Raw genomic sequence first — 20,429 nt, forward strand, 5'->3', positions numbered from 1 at the left:
TACCAGGGAGTGCATGAACATGAATCACAGAATATCAACATTCAAGTGCAACAAGTAATTGCAAATAGTATTTAAGCTTTCAGTATAAAGGGATTAGAACATAGAACAAGACAGCACAGGAATAGGCCCATGATGTTGTGCCAAATATGATGCCAAATTAAACTAATCCTCTCTGCCTGCCCTGGGTCCATATCCCTCTATTCCTTGCATTTTCATGTGGTTATCTAAAGTCTCTTAAACACCCCTATCGTCTTTGCCTCCACCACCACCACTGACAGCATGTTCCACATTCCTGCCACTCTCTGTGTAAAACACTTGTCCGTCACATCTCCTTTGAACTTTCCCCCTCTCATCTGAAATGCATGCTCCCTTGTATTAGACATTTCAACTCTGGGAAAATGTTTCTGACCGTCAGCCCCATCAATACATCTCATAATTTTATCAACTTCTATTAAGTTTGCATTGACCCTCCACCAGTCCAGAGAAAACAACCTGGGTTTTTCTAGCCTCACCATATAGTTCATACCCTCTGATGCAGGCAGCATCCTGGTAAATCTCTTCCACACCCTCTCCAAAACTTTCATATGCTTCCTAATGTGGCGACCAGAACTAAATGCAATACTTTAAGTGTGGGTTCACCAAAGTCTTATAAACCTGCAACATGACATCCTGACTCTTGTAGTCAATTCCCCAACCAATAAAAACAAGCATACTATATGCCTTCTTTACCACGCTATCTACTTGCGTAGCCACTTTCAGGGAGCTATGGACTTGAATGCCAAGATACCTCTGTAAATCAATGCTGTCAGGGTCCTGCCGTGAACTGTATATTTTTCATTTACATTTGATCTCCCAAAGTGCAGCACCTCACACTTACCCAGATTAACCTCCATCTGTCATTTCTCCGCCCATATCAGCAACTTATCTGTGTCCCGCTGTATCGTTTGACAACTTTATACGCTTTCCACAAATCTACCGTTCTTTGTACCATCTCCAAACTTACTAATCAACCCATCTATATTTTCATTTAAGCCATGTATGTATATTACAAACATTAGAAATCCCAGTATGGATCCCTGCGGAACACCACTAGTCACGGACTTCCAGCCTGAAAAAAACATCCTTCCACCATTACCCTCTGCCTTCTATGTGCAAGCCAATTCTGAATCCATGCGGCCAAATCCATGCATGAACCCCATGCATCTTCTGGATGAGCCTACCATGAAGGACAGACAAAATCCACAGCTCTACCCTCATCGGTCACCTTTGTCACCTCTGCAAGAAGTTCAATCAAGTTAGTAAAACATGATCTGCCCTGTACAAAGCTGTGCTGACTGTCCCTAATTATGCCATGCTTTTCCAAATGTGTGTAAATCTTATCCCTAAGAATTGTCTCCAATAGCTTCCTAACCACCGACGTTAGACTCACCAGTCTATAGTTTCCTGGATTATCTCTATTTCCCTTCTTGAACAGTAGAACAACATTAGCTACTCGCCAGTCCTCTGGGACCTCTCCAGTGGCTAGCAAGGATACAAAGATCTTGGTCAAGGCCCCAGCAATCTCTTCTCTTGCCTCTCTCAATAACCTAGGATAGATTACCATCTGATCCTGGGGACTTATCCATCTTCAAGAGACTCAACACCACTTTTTGGGTCATTGAATCATGCCATGTGGAAATGGACCCTTTGGCCCAACTTGTCCATGCAGATTTCCCAAACTGAACCAATTCATTTGGCTACATTTAGCCCATATCCCTCTAAATCTTTCTCATTCAAGTAACTGTTCAAATGTCTTTCAAATATTGTAACTGTACCCACTCTACCACTTCCTCTGACAGCTCATTCCACACATGAAAACACCCTCTGAGTGAAAGAGTTGCCCCTTGGGTTTTAAACCTTTTCCCCCTCACCTTAAACCTGTGCCCTCTAGCTCTGGACTTCCTACCCCGGGGAAGCAATCTTTGCTAGTCACCTTATCTATGCCCCTCATGATATTATAAACCTCAATAAGGTCACCAATTAGCCTCCTACACTCCAAGAAAAAAAAGGCCCAGTCTGTCCATATAACGCAAACCCTCCAGTTCCAGTAATATCCTTGTAAATCATTTTTGCACTCTTTCCAATTTAATAACATCCTTCCTATAATATTTAATATTTTGTTCATTCGAGGATTTCCCATAGAATCAATTTCTCCAATTGATTCACCAAAGAGAGTGAATTGCCTCCAGTTTTCCCTCTCCTTGCTCTCCCATTAATAAGCTGGACAAACATGACCTATCGGTGCACAGCCTTACCAAAGGGTACATGACCCTTAAGGGACAGATAGCCCCAATGTCAGGAACCAGAGAGATAATCTAAAAGGTGATCAGGGTCTGGGTTTTGTAAATCAGGCTACAGCTCTGAATCTTTGGATGAAGGGTCACAGGGTAACTCTAGCAACATCTGTGGGAGGACATTGGGTTAGTGAGAACAGGAAAAAAACAACTTACCTCCCAGAGACAAGTCTAATGAACTACCTTCAACTGAAACACAAAGAGAATGGAACTAAGCCTCGTTGGTTGACACAGCACGCTCCTCAGCTGATAGGAACACTTGCCAGCAAGGCGAAAGGACTGGTGTAGAGTTAACACACTTGAAACACTAACTCTGTACCCGTCTCTCTCCACAGATGCTGCCAGTTCTGCTGAGTTTCTCCAGTGTCCTCTTTGTTGATTTTAGATCTCCAGAATCCTGCACTGTGTTGCTTTTCGGACCCTACAAAGTACGTTCTTTGTTTTAGATGCCAGTGACCCCTTTCCTCGTGAAATTGTGTATACTGTTATAGAGTCATAGCACTGGTCCAACTCGTCCATGCCGATCAGATATCGAGACACCACCCACGCCCTCCACCTCCTCCAAGACTTCCGTTTCCCTGGCCCCCAACGCCTCATCTTCACCATGGATATCCAATCCCGCTACACCTCCATCCGTCATGACCAGGGTCTCCAAGCTCTCCGTTTTTTCCTCTCCTGACGTCCCCAACAGTACCCTTCCACCGACACTCTCATTCGTTTGGCCGAACTGGTCCTCACCCTTAACAATTTCTCCTTCGAATCCTCCTACTTCCTCCAGACCAAAGGGGTATGGGCCTCAGCTAAGCCTGTCTCTTTTCGTGCTCCCGTGAGGAGTTTGAGCAATTCATCAACTTCACCAACACATTCCACCCTGACCTTAAATTTACCTGGACCATCTCTGACACCTCCCTCCCCTTCCTGGAGACCTCTCCATCTCCATTAATGACAACCGACTTGACACTGACATTTTTTACAAACCCACCAACTCCCACAGCTACCTGGATTACACCTCTTCCCACCCTACCTCTTGCAAAAATGCCATCCTGTATTCCCAATTCCTCCGCCTTTGCCGTATCTGCTCACAGGAGGACCAGTTCCATCACAGAACACACCAGATGGCCTCCTTCTTTAGAGACTGCAATTTCCCTTCCCACGTGGTTAAAGATGCCCTCCAACGCATCTCGTCCACATCCCACACCTCTGCCCTCAGACCCCATCCCTCCAACTGTAACAAGGACAGAACGCCCCGGTGCTCACCTTCCACCCCACCAACCTTCACATAAATCAAATCATCCACCGACATTTCCGCACCTCCAAAAAGACCCCACCACCAGGGATATATATTTCCTTCCCCACCCCTTTCCGACTTCCGCAAAGACCATTTCCTCCCTGACTATCTGGTCAGGTCCACACCCCCCTTCCATCCTGGCACCTTCCCCTGCCACCGCAGGAACTGCAAAACCTGCGCCCACACCTCCTCCCTCACCTCCATTCAAAGCCCTAAAGGAGCCTTCCACATCCATCAAAGTTTTACCTGCACATCCACCAATATCATTTATTGCATCCGTTGCTCCCGATGCGGTCTCCTCTACATTAGGGAGACTGGACGCCTCCTAGCAGAGGGCTTTAGGGAACGTCTCCGGGACACCCGCACCAATCAACCACACCGCCCTGTGGCCCAACATTTCAACTCCCCCTCCCACTCTGCAGAGGACATGGAGGTCATGGGCCTCCTTCACCGCTGCTCCCTCACCACCAGACGCCTGAAGGAAGAATGCCTCATCTTCCGCCTCGGAACACTTCAACCCCAGGGCATCAACACCCATTGTACTCTATGTTACTTTCTCCCCCCCCCCACCCTCCTCTAGCTTATCTCTCCACGCTTCAGGCTCTCTACCTTTATTCCTGATGAAGGGCTTTTGCCCGAAACATCGATTTTGCTGCTCCTCGGATGCTGCCTGAACTCCAAAATCTGGTTTCCAGCATCTGCAGTCATTGTTTTTACCTTTTTATCCTAAACCAACCTAGTCCCACTTGCCAGCATTGGCCCATATCCCTCTAAACCCTTCACCCCCACCTCCATCCACCAACTGTACTCTTCGCTACCTTTTCCACAGCCCCAATTCCCTCTCATTTATCTCTCCACCCCGGAGACTCCCAGCCTCATTCCTGATGAAGAGTTTATGCCCGAAACATCGATTTTCCTGCTACTCGGATGCTGCCCGACCTGCTGTGCTTTTCCAGCACCACTCTAATCTTGACCCATTTCTATTCATATGCCCATCCAGATGCCTTTTAAATGTTGCAATTCTAGCCACCTTCACTATTTCTTCTGGCAGCTTGTTCCTTGCATACACCACCCTCTGTGTGAAAACATTGCTCATCAGGTCCATTTTAAATCTTTCCCATCTCATCTTAAACCTATACCCTCTACTTAAGGACTTCCCAACCTTGGTAAAAAAGCCCTTGACCATAGATCCTATCTGTGCCCTTCATAATTTTGTAAACCTGAAAAGGTCATCCCTCTGCCTCAGATGTTCCAGGGAAAGTAGCCCCAGCCTCTCCCTATAGCTCAAACCCTCCAATCCTGGCAATATCCTTGTAAATCTTTTCTGAACCCCTTTCAAGTTTCACATCCTACAGCAGAGAGACAAGAATTGAATGCAATATTCTAGAAGTGGTCTCATCAATGTCCTGTACATCCACAACAAGACCTCTCAACTGCTGTACTCAATGCTGACCGATGAAGGCAAGTGTACCAAATGCCTTCTTCACCAGCCTGCCTACCTGCAACTCCACTTGCAAGGAACTATGCACTTGCACCCCCAGGTGTCTGTGTTCAGTAACACTCCACAAAACCCTACTAATAACTGTATGAGTCCTGCCCTGATTTGCCTTAGCAAAATGCAACACCACACATTTATCTAAACTCCATCTACCACTTCTGACGCATTAGTCCATCTGATCAGCATCTCATTGTACTCTGAGATAGTCTTCATCACTGTCCACTACACCACCAATTTTGGTGTGAAACTTACAAACCATGCCTCCGATATTCACATCCAAATCATTTATATAAAGTTACAGAAAGAAGTGGATCCAGCACCGATCCTTGCAAAATACTGTTAGTCACAGGCGTCTTGTCTGAAAAACAACCCTCTCCCATCCCCCGATGTTTCCTACCTTCAAGCCAATTTTGTTTCCAATTGGCTAGTTGTCCCTGGATTCCATGTGATCTCATCTCACTAACCAGTCTACCGTGTGGAACCGCGTTGAATGCCTCACTGAAGTCCATATAGAAAATGTCTGCCCTTCTGCCTTCATCAATCTTCTTTGTCACTTCTTCAAAAACCTCAGTCAAGTTAGTGAGACACAATTTCCCATGCACAAAGCCATGTTGGCTATCCCTAATCAGTCCTTGCCTGTTGTTGTGCAGCTTTGGTCTGGTGGAAAGCTGTATGTGAGGTGTGGTGAGTGTAAAGCTGTCCTGGTCCTTCTAGGTACCAACTGCATGGGGTTATCAGCATCCCAGTATCAAATTAAAATTCAGAGCCACAAAGATAGCAATCTCAAAAGATTATGACTCGCGTGAAATGGTGTAGGTTGCAAAATATACGGAGAGGTAAATGCCTAGCTCATAGATTAGTATCTGAGAAATGGATTCCAATTCATGGTATTCTGGAGAAGGAGAAAAATGTTCCACTGAAGAAGGATTCGTTAGAACTGTCCTAAGATCATTGTCCAGACGAATCCTATTGAAACATTCATCTATATGTCTCCAGCTAAGGGCCCTTGTGACGAGGTGGCTGTTTCTCTACCTCTATGCCTGTAGACCCCAATTCAAATCCTACTTTCTCCACAGGAGTGTATTAATGTCTCTGAACAGGTTAATTCTAGAAAGAAAACCTTCCAAAACAAAAAAAAGATAGTGCTACAACTGAATTTGAGGGTGGGTTCAATTCAAAGAAAGACAAAATGTAATGAGGCAAGCGATAATCAAAGAGTGACAGGAAAGGACAAGAAATAGAAGCAGATAAATATAGCAGCAATGACAACCAGGATAACAAATAATAGTTAAAAAGTCAAACCTGAAGTCTCCATATTTGAAGCATGCAGCATTTGTAAGATAATAGTTAAGTTTATGGCTCAAAACAAAATGTGTGTTGATGACTTAATATCTATTCAGAGAGCTGTGTTTGCAGTGTGACCTGAGCTGGGGACTTGCTGTATAAGGTTAGTCTACATAATGGAAAAATTGACAAACAATCAAAGAGGTGGGTTGTGTTATTGCTAGAGAAGTGTGGACCTCAGGATTGACATGAGTTTAATAAAACATGCAGCAGAATAAGTGTAACAGCAAATAAGAAACAACAAAAGGAAAAGATAATAATCAGCAGTCTTCCTCAACATTCGGCAGAGTATTTATCAGGAGAACGAAGGTGAGGCTTTCTTTTTATTTTTATTATGCTGGGCCCAGCATTGCTGACCTGCCCTTAGTCGCTTTCTTGAGGAGCTGCCCCCCTGAACTGCTGCAGTTCTTCTTTCTTGATCTTAAAATGCCGTAACACATTAGCATGCTCCACATAAGTCTCACTATCGATTGGAGTATAAAAGTAGTAAAATCTCACTGCAGTCATATAGGCCCTCGGTGAGGCTACACCTTGAGTATTATGCACAGTTCTCCTTTCCTAAGGAGTGGTATTATTGCCCAAGAGCAAATGCTCACTTAACAGGCATGTAATGACAGAGAGCTGTATATGAAGACATTGAGCAACCAGGCCCATATTCCCCAGAGAAAGTGAGGACTGCAGATGCTGAAGAGTGAAAGTCGAAAAGTGTGGTGCTAGAAAAGCACAGCAGGTCAGGCAGCATCCAAGCAGCAGGTGAGTTTACGTTTCAGGCATAAGCCCTTCATCAGTTTTTCTCCTGAGGGGCTTATGCCTAAAATGCCTACGTTTCCGCTCTTTAGGTGCTGCCTGACCTGCTGTACTTTGCTGTGCACTTCCAGACTCCATATTCCCCGGAGTTTACAAAAATGAGTGGTGATCAAATAGACATGCATAAAATGGAGTGATGGAGTCATAGAGATGTGTAGCATGGAAACAGACCCTTCGGTCCAATTCATCCATGCTGACCAGCAATCCTAACCTAATCTAGTCCCATTTGCCAGCGCTTGGTCCATATCCCTCTAAACCCTTCCTATTCATATCCCCATCCAGATGCCTCTTAAATGTTGTAATTGTATCACTTTCCACCTCTTCCTCTGGCAGTTCATGCACCACCCTCTGTGTGAAAAAGTTGCTCCTTAGGACCCTTTTGTATCTATCCCCTCTCACTTTTAACCTATGCCTCTAGTTTTGGACTCCCCCACCCCAGGAAAAAGACTTTGGCTATTCACCCTCATCTCTGCCCCACATGATTTTATAAACTTCCATAAGGTCACCCCTCGGCCTCTGATGTTCTAGGGAAAACAGCCCTAGCCTATTCAGCCTCTCCCTTTCGCTCAATTTTTGGCAAAATCCTTGGAAATCTTTACAGAATTCTGTCAGGTTTCACACCCTCCTTCCAGTAGATGGGAGACCTGAATTGCGCACAATATTCCAAAAACATCCTAACCAATGTCCTGTACAGCTGCAACATGATCCCCAGACTCCTATACTCAATGCACTGACCAATGATGGCAAGCATACTAAATGCCTTCTTTGCTATCCTGTCTACCTACAACTCTACTTTCAAGGAACTGTAATTGCAAAGTTTTTTTGTTCAGCAACACTCCCCAGGATCTTACCATTAAGTGCATAAGTTCTGCCCTGATTTGCCTTTCCAAAATGCAGCGCCTCACATTTATCTAAATTATCTGTCACTCCTCAGCCCACCGACCCATCTGATCATAGTTGTGTTGTAGAGTGAGTTAACCTTCTTCGTCGTCAACTGCACACCCAATTTTGGTGTCATCTGCAAACTTACGAACTATACCTCCTATGTTCACATCCAAATCATTTATATAAATAATGAAAAACAGTGGACCCAGCACTGATCCTTGTGGCACTCCACTGGTCACAGGCCTCCAGTCTGAAAAGCAGCCCTCCACCACCACCCCCTGTCTTCTACCTTCGAGCCAGTTCTATATCCAAATGGCTAGTTCTCCCTGTATTCTGTGTGATCTAACTTTGCCAGCCAGTCTTACCTTGTCAAAAGCCTTACTGATTTCCAGATAAATCACATCCACTCCTCTGCCCTCATCAATCCTCTTTGCTATTTCTTCAAGTCAGTAAGACATGATTTCCCACACACAAAGCCATGTTGACTATCCCTAATCAGTCCTTGCCTTTCCAGATACATGTAAATCCTGTCCCTCAGGATCCCTCCAGCAACTTGCCCACCACTGATATCAGGCTCGCTGGTGTATAGTTCCCTGGCTTTTCCTTACCACCTTTCTTAAATAGTGTCCTTAAGGCATTTGACAAGGTAGATGTTGAGAAAATGTTTTCCCTGACTGAGGGAATCTAGAAGCTGAGATTGTGGTTTCAGAATGAAGAATTGGTAAGTTTCTTCATACAAAGGGTTGTGAATCTTTTGAATTCCAGAGAGTTCTCCTAAAGAGCTGTGGCTGCTTAGCTATTGGGAATAATAAAAAAAGGATGATCAATCTCTGAGTATGAATGAAATTACTGTGTGAGGTGCTGTAGTTTGGAAACGCAAATCAGAGCAGGACTTATATACTTAATGATAAGGTCCTGGGGAATGTTGCCGAACAAAGAGACCTTGTAGTTCAGGTTCATAGTTCCTTGAAAGTAGAGTTGCAGATAGACAGGAGAGTGAAGAAGGTGTTTGGTATGTTTGCCTTTACTGTTCAGTGCATTGAGAATCGGAGTTGGGAAGTCATGTTGTGGCTGTACAGGACATTGGTTCGGCAACTTTTGGAATACTGGTCTCCCTGCTAAAGGAAAGATGATGTGAAACTTGAAAGGGTTCAGAAAAGATTTACAAGCATGTTGCTAGGATTGGAGGGGTTAAGCTAAAGGGAATTGGTTGAATGGGCTGCGGCTATTTTCCCTAGAGTGTTGGAGGCTGAGCGGTGTTCTTATAGAGGTTTATAAAATCATAGAACATAGAACAATACAACGCAAAACAGGCCCTTCGGCCCTCGATGTTGCGCCGATCTGTGAACTATTCTCAGCTTGTCCCTCTTTCATGAGGGACATGGATAGGGTGAATAGACAAGGTCCTTTCCCCAGGGTGAGGGAGTCCAGAACTGGAGGGCATAGGTTTAAGGTGAGAGGGGTAAGATTTAAAAGGGACCTAAAGGACAACTTTTTCACTCAGCGGGTGATGCGTTAATGGAATGAACTGCCAGAGGAAGAGGTAGAGACTGGTACAGTTACAACATTTAAAAGGCATCTGGGTGAGTATATGAATAGGAAGACTTTAGAGGGATATGGGCCAAATGCTGGCAAATGGGAATAGATTAATGTAAGATATCTGGTCGGCATGGACAAGTTGGACCAAAGGGTCTGTTTCCATGCTGTACATCTCTATGATTCTCTGGCTCGATGCTGTTGTGACTAGATCCTGAACAAGGCTCCCATTTCCTTATGATTCTAGATGGGATCCCCCAAATCATTAAGCTCCCAGGTGAGGAATGTTAAGTTGGCTCCTCTTCCTTATTTATCGCTTCCCTAAGTTGGTAGCAGCAAGGTTCATTTAAAAAGAATCCCTTCCCTTGCGGAATCCTTTCTCCAAGACCAAATTGAGCTTTGAAAAGGAGCCAATTAAACTGGGCTTTCTGGCGTTAACAAAAACAAAACTGAGATCATTAGTGACTTACCAAAAGAAGAAGCAATAACAAGGCACACATAGACACTTATTCCAAAAGAAGGTGAAAATGTACTGATCATTCATGATAGGTATTGGAACATTCATGGTTGAAGGGTTGATTTCATGTATATAGTGAAATGTTGATACCTGAACAGTTGACTTTTAGACCCTGAACTTATTTGCAGGTTGATTGAATATTTTTTGACCTCGCTCCTTTTAACAGAGGCAGGCTGGCAGCACTCAGAGAGAGAAGAAGGGTCTGAAGAAGGATCACTGGATCTGAAACATTAACTCTGCTTTCACTCCATCAAAATTGCCAGACCTGCTAAGTTTCTCCAGCAATATCTGATTTTGTCTCAGTGAGAGAATGTTGTTCTTCTCTCTTTAACTGCAGTGCAGGGATGTTTAATGGCTGTTCAAAAACCGTGACATCCACAGTCTACACACCTGTATGTCAGGCCACTGACACTTACAGACAAGGGTTAATGTTCACTTTGAACCCTGTTTTATTGTGTATCACTGGAAGGGTAAAATACAAACTGACCTGCAGGGGGATTGCTCCCCGCTGAGAAGATGTAGGTGTTCGGCCTCTCATTATTTTGTCATCAATAGTCTTTCTGTTTGATATTTCATGTGACATTTCATGTGCCATACAGGATTCCACCAGACAGTCACTCGGTTTACATGCAATCATTTGTTTGGTTGTAACCATTCTCCTTTTGAAAAGAACTCATTGGAATTACACTTTTGATATGTCTAGACATGATCTGGATGTATGATCCATCATCATGACAAGGAAGAATGGTGCATGAAAGTGGGGTTACAGAAGAAGATGGATGGTCTTGTTGAATTAGAGTGCAAGAAATAGCATATTTCAGCTCTTACTTATATGGTCTCTCAGTGGTTAGCACTGCTGCCTCACAGTGCCAGGGACCTGGATTCAATTCCACTCTCGGGTGAGTATTTGTGTGGAATTTGCACATAACCCCCCCCCCCCAAAATCTACATTGGTTTCCAACGGGTGCTACTGTTTCCTCCCACAGTCGAAAGATGTGCAGGTTAGGTGGATTGGACATGGTAAAGGCAGGGTTACAGGGAGAGGGAAGGAAGTGGGGTGGGTGGGGGGGTGGTTGGACCTGGGTGGGACCCTCTTTGGAGGGTCAGTGTAGGCTCGATGGGCTGAATGGCTTGCTTCCACATTGTAGGGATTCTGTGATGTTTCTTATATTCCTGAGAATCGAAAGGTACCAGTCAGTATAAAAATCTCTCTGGGAGAGAAGAGTTTGGCAAGTAGGCTGTTCCTAAGAATTTTTTTTAAAAATCATTCCGGTCAGGAACACGACATGTGAGCTCTGTTACTTATTTTTCCGTGTTTTGTTCTTCACGATTTGAATGCCTGATTTTCCTGTTTGAACGCTTCACATGAAATGGGCAGACAGCCAGGCCCTAGCATTGTAAATTATTGATCTGCTGATGGAAGTTTCTTCCATCTGCTGTCGCCATGGTGACTGGCTGTCATCTAACAGCTGGCAATGTGACACGGTCTTAATGAGAGCAGACAGGCTGCAGGGTGATCAATCTTGAAGGAATAAGGAACAAAGAAAGATGATGGAAACAGAGAGGGGGAGGCAGAGACAGAGTTGAAGTGAGGGGGAGAGTCATAGAAAGAAGGAACAGAGAGAAGCAAGAGAGAGAGAGAGGGGTGACTGTGGACAGAATAATGGAAACAGAGAGAGAGGGAGAATGGCAGAGAATGAAACTGAGAAAGGATTTCAGAGAAAGAGAGAGATACTGATGAGGACATTGGGAACCAAGCTGTCAATTGTCATAAAAGGCCACTTAGTTTACTACCATCCTTTTGGGAAGGGAAACTGCCATCTTTATCTGGTCTGGCCTATATGTGACTCCACAGCCACAAAAATGTGAATGACTCCTAACTGCACCCTGGGCAATTAAGCTTGGGCAATAAATGTTGGCCTAGCCAGTGACACCTGCAACCTGTGAATGAATTGTTTTTAAAAATTACCCAGAATTGGAATATTGCCCAAAATATAAACAAGGCCTGCAGATGATTTAAATGTAGGGGATGTTTGGATGTATTTGCCCGCAGGGAGGGTAAATGCTAACTTGTAATGCTTGGGCTAATCGTTCTAGCTCTGTGTTGGAATGTAATCCTACATAATGACAGTGAAAACGCAGATTGATTGAGAGGGTGGAACCTATTCATGGGGTTTGAATGGGCCATGTGTAAAATGATGGAGACGATCTAATCAAAAGTTAGAACGCTTTAAATGCAGACTGACAGATACTCAGAAGTGAGCTAAAGGATGGAATCAAATCAAGGGATCGTTCTTTTCTCAGAAGGAAAAAAAACGGTAAAACTGGGAAATAAGACATACTTGTCTTAGATGTTTCAAAATGTAGTCCAGCATTTCCCATTATTGCTGAATTTTCACTAGTTCATCTCTCTGGGTTATTAGTTAATTGATACTTAAGGTAAGGCCTTGAATGGTGCAGATGACATAAGACAGAAAAACTATATCTTATCCAAGGTAGGTCTAAACCCTTGATAAGTTAACCATGCATTTAATATCTTGCTCACTGTAGTTTGTTCCTCTTGAGTTTCTATGTTTTATTTTATGACAGAGATTGTCATGTTTGTCGCCATGATATTATCGAAGAGCAATTTGGAATTGTGACCCAATCGCTGCATGTTTCAAGAATGGACTAGATAGCTGAACATAGGGTTGAAGTGATATGGTATCAAGAGGGGTAAATGTGATTGGATGTATTTGCCTGAAGAGAGGGTAAATGCTAACATGTTATGTTTGAGCTAATTGTTCTAGCTCTGTGTTGGAATGCAATCCAACATAATGACAGTGAAAACGCTTTGAAAGTGCATCATGGTTGTACATCCATTGGGATATCTGAGGCCATAAGTGATGTAATTGAAAATTCATATAATCTTTTATTTTATATTGGACAGCTGTTGACTAGTAGCTCTAACCAGGAGTTAATGACAGAATTGACAAAGCATATCGATATCAGAAAGGATTATTATTTTACGATTCTAAAGAACATTGCCTGCCCTGTATCCTGGTGATTATTTCCTGTTTTTCTCTTAATTGAGCTAAATCAATACAAATTCACGCAGACGGGACTGCCTCATGTTATTGACAGTAAGCATAGACAAGCTGTGGAGAATCAGAATGTGGAATTCCATCCTGATCTCTCATAACCACTACAGCAGGAGTCCCTAGGTTCACAGCAGAGACCTTTACCTACCCTCAGACAGCAATGTTCCTTAGCTCTGCCCATTAAAGGTGACTCACTTCAGTGTAAAGTGGGGTGTGATCTGGTTGAACTGTATAGTTTGATATCATGCCTTCTGGTACACTCAGCCTGAGGGGTGAGGCGAGGCCCCAGCTGTTCTCTGAATGATGAACACTATCCGGAAGGGTAAGGTCATTCGATTGACACATGAGAAATAGTGGTTGTCAGTTTGATAATGTATCAGCAAAGATATATTTGTGACTTTACCTCTGATCCTTAGCTCAATCTTCCTGTTCAGTACACTGACTTTCCCGTCAACTTCCCTGTGTTACTTACATCCTTGACGACAGGAACATTAGTTCTCGTGACTTGGTCTTCTCCTCGGCCTATCATCACCAATCCATCTCCTGGTTGATGCAGGTGGCTGTGTTGATTGCCTTGTGGGTGGATGTGATTTAGTTTCAATTGATTTTATTAATGGGCTCCGAGAAACCCCTCCCATTAGCAAACCTGGATTGTGTCCAGGCATCTGAAACAAAGGGATACCACCAGGAAGACTTAAATAGGAGGTATCACCAATGGGATCCATTAAAGAGGAGTGCACCAGAACTAGGAGCAACTCAGTGATGGACAGTCAGCACCTTGACACGTAATGTACAGTGTATGTGTGAGCTGTGGGACCCCACAACAGAGCAACTTCATCACCATGAGCCCTGAAGGAGATAGCACTACTGTCAGGAGTCCCCTTAAAAAGATATTATGACCAGAAGGGGAGGGTGATCAGCTCCCCTCTTTTTAAATCCCTCCTCATCCGGTCACAATCATTTTAAAAAAAAATCCTTTTAGGATCTCACATCTATTGTACTTAATTAACCATGAGACCATAAGACATAGGAGCAGAAATTAGGCCATTCAGCCCATCGAGTCTGTTCTGCTATTCAAACATGGCTGATAAGTTTCTCAGCCCCATTCTCCCAATTTCTCTATGTAACCCTTGATCCCCTTCATACTCAAGAAGCTATGTATCTCAGTTTTAAATGTACTTAATGACCTGGCACCCACAGCCTTCTGTGGCAATGAATTCCATAGATTCCCCACTCTCTGGCTGAAGGAGTTTCTCTTTATCTCCACTCAAAACTGTCTTCCCTTTACTCTAAGGATATGCCCTTGGGTCCTAGACTGTCCTACCAATAGGAACATTTTCCCAACATCTACTCTGTCCAGGCCACTCAGTTATCCGTACATTTCAATTAGATTCCCCACTCATCCTTCTAAATTCCATCAAGTATAAACCAGATCAAAATTCGAGTCAGTTCCCAGATTTGAGTGATAGAGAATGCAGTTTTATTATCTACAAGAATATATGCATAAAGATGTACTGAGAGAAGTGGGATAATGCAACTCTAAGACTTCAACACAACATGTATAATAGTTTAAACTTTTTGGCAATCCGTGAGTTCCGAGGTGAAACCTGAGTCCCACCTGCTCAGCAGTCATCCCATTTGCTCAAGACTAGCAAAGCTTGTAATCTTGATTTCACAGCAAACGGTATTTTTACCCAAGTTGCTTTTTCACTGGCTACTGGCTTTTAGGGGTTGAGAGAGAGAGAGAGAGAGAGAGAGAGACAGACAGACAGACAGGCAGAGGGCATATCTTCCATTTCATGTTTATAATTCCATTTTTCTTGCTTTATTGCAACAGGCAGCCCTTGATATAGTTTCATTTGTATATTCCCAAGTCTGTACCTTGTCTTTCCAAGCCAGTTATCTGGCAGTTGAGCAAGCTGCTCCATTTCCCAATCTATGAAGCTGTCAACTGAGTGTGAGTGAAACAAGAGATACAAGCTTCTTAATGCCTCTTGATGCAAATGGCAGTGCAGCCAGTTTTGTACACAATATATGGGTTGCCCAGGCTTGTCACATATTTACATCCACCAATCCACCATTTTAGGTAAGTAATATCCTTTTTAAACCTAATTCTGGTGCCTGGAAGTCTCAGGTGTTAAAGACAGATGGTGAAAATTGAATATTAATTGTCTATTTTTGCTATGATCTGCACAAAGGAAATAAAATACACGGAGCCTCAAAACTGATGCTTTATCATTAGGATCCTTTAAAGAAATTGTACCCAAGGCCTGCAGCACACACAGGGCGATGTTGGCCCTCCAAGATGGTTCCAATTTGGCCAAGCCCCAGATTCCAAGTTGAGTTAACTGATCTGACTATAAGCAGCAGAAATCCTCCAGAGTCTGACACTTCACTTGAAGGAATCTGTACAGAGTCAAGGACCCAACTGCCCTCTCAGATGCATGCGACCCTGACTCCACAACCACCTGCTGAAGGAGCAGCACTACAAAAGCTAGTGCTTCCCATTAAACCTGTTGGACTATAACCTGGTGTTGTGTGATTCTTCCTGAGGATGTGAAGGTGCCATTTCTATTCTAATACACCAGGCAGTGAACTGTCCTGTAGGTCAAATAGTCCAGCAATGCTCACAAACTAGAAAGATATTGATGGGCCGAATAGCCTGCTTGCACACTGCTGGGATTCTATGATACTATGATAATTCCATGATATAAAGGCTGGCTCACTGGGGGAGGTAATGACTTAATAGCAGAGGTGCAGTGAAAATGACTAGCAGGCAGTGGGGGGAATAAAATTATACTGAGCTTGCGTTGTCTCAGGGAACAGTATTGCACTGAATCATTACGGGTTTTTCCCCTTCAGTTTTCCTCTCTACCTCAACCCTAACCTCAACCTTCAACCATGGTGATTCTCAAGGGAATGGGGCGTTCCACAACCTACAGTCAACCTTAGAAAGCTCACGCAGCACCTTTGGGATTTTCTAAAGACATTTATCTCAATTCTCCAAAGAAACAGAATGCTCATAGGCACCTGTCTCACTGTTTATTTAACAGGCCAAACTGATACGTCATCTCACAATTTCAGCTTCACACTTTAACCTGATAATTTTCCCATCGCTCCTTGTTTATAGGTTTTTTTGAGTATTATTACTCTCCTTTGACCAGGCATACAGATGAACCCAATCCCTAAAGAGTGGTACTTATCCAGGTAGTTAAATAGGTTTCTTACAACTCGCAGGCACGTCAAACAGTAAATCTCCTTTCTCGATTACGCCAACCAATGGATCTGTCTCACTGTCCTTTTGAGATTCTCCCTTGTCTTTGAAGCAGCAGACAGTACTGTAAGTCGCAACAGTGAAACCAATACATTAAAAGTGAATGAACAGAAGCAATAACATAACATGTAGACAAAAATAATGACAGTTCAGCATAACTATTCCCTTGATGAATAACTTCACCATTTTTGTACTACAATAGATTTTAATGAACTTTTGCCCTTTGCTATTTTCATCAACTTGGGTTAGTTGACCCTGGAACTTTTAAACTGATCCATACTCAATGATTACGACAGAAGGCAGCTTTGAAAATCCCAGATAAGCTCACGGAATTGAATAAAAGCAGCAACAAGCAACAAGAGATTAGGAAAGCTGCCAGTCAGTTTCAGCTCACCTTGCTGCTGTGGGATCTAACTTTGCAGATTGTCTGCTGCATTTCCTACGTTTCAATAGTGCCCTGGGACATCCTGCGGTCATGACATGTGTGATACAATGCAAGGTTTATTTTTAATATTTCCATATCTGAACCGCAATCTATTGTTTAAATTTGAATGGTTTGTCTCCTGTCTAGTAACACCCCAACAATGGCCAACTAATTATCGTACAATGAGTGTGAGAATTCAAAATGGTAGATCAATTCTCTGAGTGAAATTTGTTTTGAATTTTCTATGTGCCAAGGTGGGATTTAAGAGGACAAATACTAAGCTGAGGGGTGATGCTGGAACAGTTGGAGTGTAACTGAGTGAGGGATCCAGAACCTTTGGCAGCTGGTGGAATTTCAATTTAATTAATAAAACCTGGGATCAAAAGTTAACATCAGTAATGATGATCCTGAGATAGTCACTGTTGTAAAATGTTGCTTACCTGTTCTGGCCTATGTGTGATTCCAAACTCGCAGCAATGTGGTTGACTCTTAATTGTCCTTAGAAACTGCCAAACAAACCACACAGTTCAAGGGCAACTAGGAATGGGCAACAAACGCTGGCCATGCCAGTGTTGCCCACATTAAAGAATAAACAAAAAGAAAAGTCTTTTTACCAAGATACTCCACACCCCCTCTCACAGCTGTGACAAGTTCCTCAGGATGCTACTTGTCCAGGTCCTCCTTGTATGACTGAGCTTTGGTTTGATCACAAAGACGCTTAGACCACTGAGGAGATGGTAGTGAGGCAGCTGTCCCTAGCATTCAGGAATGGCTGGAGAGAGGAGAAGCCACCCAAGGGTAGGAGACACAAGGTAAAGCCTACCCAGAGTAAGAAAGAATGGCACCATGTGTCTTATAATGCAAGGAACTTGACTTTTATTTCCATTTAAGTCAGGAGCTAAACTAGTGTCTTTAATCATCTTCCATGCTTGCAGTTTCCATGGTAACCATTAGATTTTGCCGTCACCAGCAGTGATTTTTAATAGAACCACGATTGCATTCAAAATCCAAGATTATCATCATCCTCCAGACACATGCCAATCAGTAACCTTAGCACGTACCTCTTAGCCGAAGTTAAATTCATATCCTGTAACTAATCACCTCAAATTTCAGGATACAGTGAATAGGATTACTTACTGATGATGCAAAGCCCCGGTATGGTTAATTGTAATCAATCAATTGCTGTGATCCTAATTCAGACCACCGCCCTGTTTGCCCTCACTGGTGATTGATAACTTCTCAGTGTTAGTGTGTAAGTGCATGTGAGAGAAAGGTTATTTAGGAAGGCTATTCAATGCCTTATGGATTAAATAATATATTCTAATTTCATTCAAAAAAACTACACTTTAGAATGATAGACACTTAAAAAAGCTGCATCATATTCTTAAGGCAGCTTGCAGAGCTATTAGTGCCTGTCTGAAACCTACTCAAACGGACAATCTATACCTGTTTGCTGGTATTAGATTCCCTACGGTATGGAAACAGGCCCTTCGGCCCAACCAGTCCACACCGACCCCCTGAAGAGTAACCCACCCAGACCCATTTTCTTCTGACTAATTGACCTAACACTATGGGGCAATTTAGCATGGCCACTTCACCAGATCTGCACATCTTTGGACTGTGGGAGGAAACCAGAGCACCCAGAGGACACCCACGCAGACACGGGGAGAATGTGCAAACTCCACACAGACAGTTACCCAAGGCTGGAATTGAACCTGGGACCCTGGTGTTGTGAGGCAGCAGTGCTAAGCCACCCCTTCATTCATTCAGCATAAAGAGACAAGTTATATCAGGGTGGAAAGGTCAAAGTAGGCAGCAGTCTCCCTGTCTTCAAACCAGAACCAGCATCAGAGTTTCAAGTCAAAGGGGCAGTGTCTTATGTAAGTTCCAGCCCCTAGACAGTAACCCCTATTGCTGCTGCTTTATTGATTGGTCATAATATGCTGATTTTGGCATAAAACTCTTCAGAGACCTAAGGGAATCATTCACATCAGGACCCACTGAAGCATGGCCTTCCAGAACCAGGGGAGCACGGTCAAAGGATACAGACAAGGCCATTTTGGATTGAGATGAGGAGAAAGATCTCCTCACGGAGAGTGGTGAGCCTGTGGAATTCTCTGCCACAGAAAGTGGCTGAGGTCAAAATATTGAGTGACTTCACGAAGGAGTTAGGCATAATTCTTTGGGCTAAAACGACAAAAAGGTAGAGGAGGAAGCAGAACAGGATACTGAGTTGGATGATCAGACATGATCACCTTGGATGACGGAGAAAATCCAAGGGAAGAATGGCCTACCTTTCCTATTTCCTAAGTTTACCTGACTAAACCACCCAAGACCGATGTCAGTCACTGAAAAGCTCTGATGTAGAAATGGGGATGTTGCCAAACACAGGGTGTCTATTGTGGCTGTAGAGAGGTGCCCAGGTTCTCAGTTACCAGAACAGACCTTCAACTCTTGTCCTGCATTTTGCTCAACACAGGAACAAGGGACCAGATGAGAAAGATAGATCCTTTCTACTGTGTTGCAAACTGCAGTTGAAGATACCTTTTGAAATATGCTCAAAATGATCTAGAATGTCTCATGAGCAATGAATTGACTCTCATGTTTATTCAGTGTTGTCATGGATGCAGTCATGACACGCAACAAGATCCGTCAGGTATCCACAAGCCAACTCTTCTCCTGGTTTCCTTATGGAATTGATGTTTCAGGATGAATGTTAGCCAGGGCACCAGGAGTGTCCTTCTTCAAAAAGTGGTATTACTGGATTAGGGTGAAGATCTTTTGGAAGCTTTCTCATAGAAGTGATACCCCATCTTGAACATAGACATTTTTACCGGCAAAGTGCACGAGGAAGGAAATGATTTCAGTATATGATGTTGACAGAGATATGTAAATGTGCCTTTAATTACTTTGTAATTATATTACTCAACGGATTATGCTTGACCAGGCATGATCACTAGCCATTTGGTTTGACCTTTCTATCTGGTAGCTATACACACTGCCCATTCCATTTCCCAGACTGCTGCTCTAAACCTTTCTCTATTTTTCTAACCAACCTGTTCAGAGGCATTATTACACACCTCTGGAGCAGTGGGACTTGAAGTCCCAGTTCAATGGTAGGGACAGTACCACTGTGCCACAAGAGGGCCCTTAACTGTCCAATTGAAAGGGTAGACAGGAGCCTCAGTTTAACAACTTCTCTGTAATAACTGCACCTCCCTTCTGGAGTACCAGACTGAACCAAATGGGACTTGGAATTTTCTGCATCAGAGGCAAGAATAGAAAATGAGCCATGGCTGAAGCCTTCAGCACCAATCCTCTTTGGACACTTTTATTTCCAAAATGTCACCTCCTGTTTGTGAAATGCCTCGATGTTTGTCTTGCTCCTTTTATTGTGATTAGATGAGGTGGAAATTGTTTGAATGTTGCACTGACACAACCTT

General features: G+C 43.4%; 1 protein-coding gene across 1 annotated transcript in view; it reads left to right on the forward strand.

Moving 5' to 3' along the window:
• Positions 1–20,429, forward strand: part of kif1aa (kinesin family member 1Aa) — a 320,981-nt gene that overhangs the window by 109,121 nt on the left and 191,431 nt on the right. The gene's annotated exons all lie outside the window — the stretch shown is intronic.

This window comes from Chiloscyllium plagiosum, chromosome 13, assembly GCF_004010195.1.
Source record: "Chiloscyllium plagiosum isolate BGI_BamShark_2017 chromosome 13, ASM401019v2, whole genome shotgun sequence".
NCBI classification, from domain to species: Eukaryota; Metazoa; Chordata; class Chondrichthyes; order Orectolobiformes; family Hemiscylliidae; genus Chiloscyllium; species Chiloscyllium plagiosum.